Source organism: Pteropus alecto, unplaced genomic scaffold, assembly GCF_000325575.1.
Source record: "Pteropus alecto unplaced genomic scaffold, ASM32557v1 scaffold107, whole genome shotgun sequence".
Taxonomy (NCBI): domain Eukaryota; kingdom Metazoa; phylum Chordata; class Mammalia; order Chiroptera; family Pteropodidae; genus Pteropus; species Pteropus alecto.
In genome coordinates, this window is record NW_006440619.1 from 520,034 (window position 1) to 524,192 (window position 4,159).

Sequence of the window (4,159 nt, forward strand, 5' to 3'; positions counted from 1 at the left end):
TCTGCATGTGCCTTATCTCCATTCCTCTTTGCGAATTTGGATCATTGAATCCTTCACTTTTCAGTCATTGTTGTCTCAATTTGTCCCTATGTATGCTGAACGTTTATTACTATCTTGCTATAACAATTATCTTCTTATTATTTAAGCTTATAATGCCCTGTTTTAAGTAAGGGTTGCATTTCTCTGCTTCTATCTGCCTACTAGTCACCTTACTCATAATTTGTTTATATATATTGTCATTTTATTTTAGGCGAGCTATCCCCTTTCAGTATTTCCTGCAATGCAGGCCTCGTAGTGGAGAATTCCCTCAATTTTTGCATGTCTGGAAAGTTCTTTATTTCTTCTTCATATCTAAAGGAGAAGTTAGCTGGATACATTATTCTTGGCTGCTAGGTCCTTTTATTTAATAGTTTGAATATTTGATTCCACTACTTTCTGGCTTATAAAAATTGTGCTGAGAAGTTAGACAATAATCTAATGGGTTTTCTTTTATAGGTTACCATCTTCTTTTCCCTGGCTGCCCTGAGAATTCTGTCTTTGTTGTTGAGTTTTGATAATTTTAATACAATATGTCTTGGTGAAGGCCTTTTGAGTTGAGATAATTGGGTGTTCTGTTGACTTCTTGAATTCCAAGCTCCAGCTCAGTCCTTAGATTTGGGAAATTCTCATCAACTCTTTGTCTGAAAATGCTTTCTAATCCCTGCTTTTTTCCCTTCCCTTCTAGAATACCCATTATTCTTATGTTTCCTCTCCTGCTGGTAGCAGCTAGTGCTTGTATTTCTCTTTCATTCTTTAACATTCTTTGGTTTCTCTTTTTACTTCTGATTTATTTCTAGATTTCTGTCTTTGATATTGCTGATATTTTTCCTCCATTTGGGCAACTCTATTTCCCAAGATTGTTATTTCATTTTTCATCTCTTTCAGTGTGTTTATCATCTCCAGGAGTTCTAGTTGGTTCTTTTTGAAGGTTTCAATCTACTTGCTAAAAAACTCATTATGCTGATGTAGTTGCTTTTTATTTCCTGTAATTGTTCATACGAATTATTTTGGATTGCATTAGGTTTTTTTTTTTTCAGAAGTACCATCCTGAATTCTCTGTCATTCAAGTCGCAAATTTCTATGTCTTTAATCTTATTTTCTGGAGATTTTTCTCTTTCTTTCAGAACTGCCTTGTCCCTTGTCATCTGGGTCATTCATGGTGTTTAATGGACTATTTCTCTGCCTGGGTATTAATGGAAGTGTTTTCTGCTTTTTTTTCCAAAAAGATTTATTGTATAAAGGTCTCTCTTTAGCCTGTTGCTAAGATGGAGATTTTCTTTTGATTTCCAGAAGGTGGCGTCTAAGCCTCTTGGATCCTTGCTTCATATAAAATCTTAATTGTGTCTTTTCTTTTTCTTCTAAATTTTCAATATCGTTCGCTACCCTCAGTCTTAGTCCCTGCCAGTGTTTGTGACAGTTTCTGTTGCGTTTCTTTAGATTCCCCCTGGGACTCTGTGGTGTTCAGTCTTGGAGGATATGGGGGGAGGTGCCCTCTCGTTTGGAGGATGGGAGCTGTGGCTCAGCCTCGCATTTTGCCACCGGGGCTGGTAATAATCAACTGTTGCTTCTTCGCTGTCCATAGTTCCTGCTTTCTGCTCTGATCCCTGTGCACTGCCACTGCATGGAGCTCACAGCTCTCTCAGGCAGGGTTATTCCAGGAACCTGCTGCACCTTCTCCCCTCCCCTCCTCCTGCAGGGAGCTCCAGCTGCAAGAGGCAGCTTCTTTGTTTCTCCCAGTCTGCTGCCTGACCCCCAGGGTTCTCACTTGTTTTAGCTCTTATGAGCAGATCTCACGCTTGGCCGTGCTCATGTGCAGGTTGGTTTTGTTGTTGTTGTTGAGTTTTAGATGTTTAGCTTATTGTTGTTTCAAGGGAAGAGATATGAGGACATCTCTCACTCTGCCATGTTTCTGACATCACTCCTGTTGTTTTTTGATTTATTCATGATAGCCAATCTGACAGGCATGAGGTGATATCTCATTGTGGTTTTAATTTGCATTTCTCTGATGATTAGTGACCTAAGCATGTTTTCATATATCTATTGGCCATCTCTATTTTTTTTTTTTTTTGAGAAATACCTATTGAAGTCATGTGCCCTTTTTTTGAGAAATACCTATTCAAGTCATTACTCAATTGGATTGTTTAATTTTGCTGTTGTTGAGTTGTATGAGTTCTTTATAAATTTTGGATATTAACCCTTATCAAACATATCAGAGGCTAATATCTTCTCTTATTCAGTAGATGGAAGGCACTGGGTTATTGACAAGCTGAGAACACAAGTGAGACAGTTTTCTGAGTGTTCTGCTGTGTAAAACTTTTTAGTTTAATGTAGATGAAACAAATACTAAGAGTAATATCAGAGTTTACTGCCTATGTTTTCTTCTAGAAGTTTTATGGTTTCAGGTCTTACATTTAAGTCTTTAATCCATTTGAGTTTATTCTAGTATATGGTGGTAAGAAGGTGGTCCAGTTTCATTTTTTGCATGCATCTGTCCAGATTTTCCAACACCATTTAATGAATATACTGTCTTTACCCCATTGTATACTCTTTCCTCTTTTGACATAGATTAATCGACCATATAAGTGAGGGCTTATTTCTGTGTTCTCTATTCTGTTCCACTGATCTATGTGTCTGTTTTTATGCCAGTACCATGCTGTTTTGATTACTATAGCCTTGGAGTATAGTTTGATATCAGTTAGTGCAATACCTTCAACATTGTTCTTCTTTCAAGATTACTTGGGCTAGAGACTGGAAAAAAAGACATAGATGATAGAGGCTTTGTACATCCCTCTTGCAACCAAATCAAAGTTGTGACAGAAACATGAAGCCAACAGCAATAAATGTCACCTGGGATCTAGATGAACAGAAGCACTACAACTAGGGAGAGACATAATTCATCACCCTGCACAGGTAGAAGGTAGGAGGGGGCGAAGATGTGAGGCCACCAGGTCCCGAGAGGCCGAGTAAGAAAGAGACTATGGCAGCAGCATCTGGCTGCTGCAGACACCTCTTAAAGGGGTCATGTCTGTGAGCAGACTTTCTTGGTGACAGACCTGCTCACTCTGAGCACCAGTGCCTGGTTGGCTTTATGGGGGTCACTAGGGACTTACAAGGGGACACTGAGTTGTTGGAGCGAGGGCTGGAGGTGAGGCTCTCTTCCTGGCAGAAGAGCCAGTGGTATCCATTGTCCCTCTGTTGAGCCCTACTGCCCCGGCCGGCGGGACAAAACAACGCGGGACGAGGAGGAACCTATGGAGGATAAAGGCGAGACAGGAGACACAAAGAGACGGAGGCAAGACAGTATTCTGATCAAGCCTCAAACTTTATTTTTCAGCGGGGATATTTATACAGGACAAACAAAGGGAGGCGGGGCTAGCTGGCGGAAGACAAGCGCATTGGCTCTTGGATGGTCCGAGTAGGCGGTGCCACACGCCCATTGGGTCTAAGGGGCTGTGGTGAGGGTTATTGACAGCCTAAGGGGTGTGTGCTTAGGGGGAGGAAGTGATGAAAGTTAAAGGAAGTAGGAAGTAGAAAGTAGGAAGTAGGAAGTAGGAAGTAGGAAGTAGGAAGTAGGAAGTAGGAAGTAGGAAGTAGGAAGTAGGAAGTAGGAAGTAGGAAGTAGGAAGTAGGAAGTAGGAAGTAGGAAGTAGGAAGTAGGAAGTAGGAAGTAGGAAGTAGGAAGTAGGAAGTAGGAAGTAGGAAGTAGGAAGTAGGAAGTAGGAAGTAGGAAGTAGGAAGTAGGAAGTAGGAAGTAGGAAGTAGGAAGTAGGAAGTAGGAAGTAGGAAGTAGGAAGTAGGAAGTAGGAAGTAGGAAGTAGGAAGTAGGAAGTAGGAAGTAGGAAGTAGGAAGTAGGAAGTAGGAAGTAGGAAGTAGGAAGTAGGAAGTAGGAAGTAGGAAGTAGGAAGTAGGAAGTAGGAAGTAGGAAGTAGGAAGTAGGAAGTAGGAAGTAGGAAGTAGGAAGTAGGAAGTAGGAAGTAGGAAGTAGGAAGTAGGAAGTAGGAAGTAGGAAGTAGGAAGTAGGAAGTAGGAAGTAGGAAGTAGGAAGTAGGAAGTAGGAAGTAGGAAGTAGGAAGTAGGAAGTAGGAAGTAGGAAGTAGGAAGTAGGAAGTAGGAAGTAGG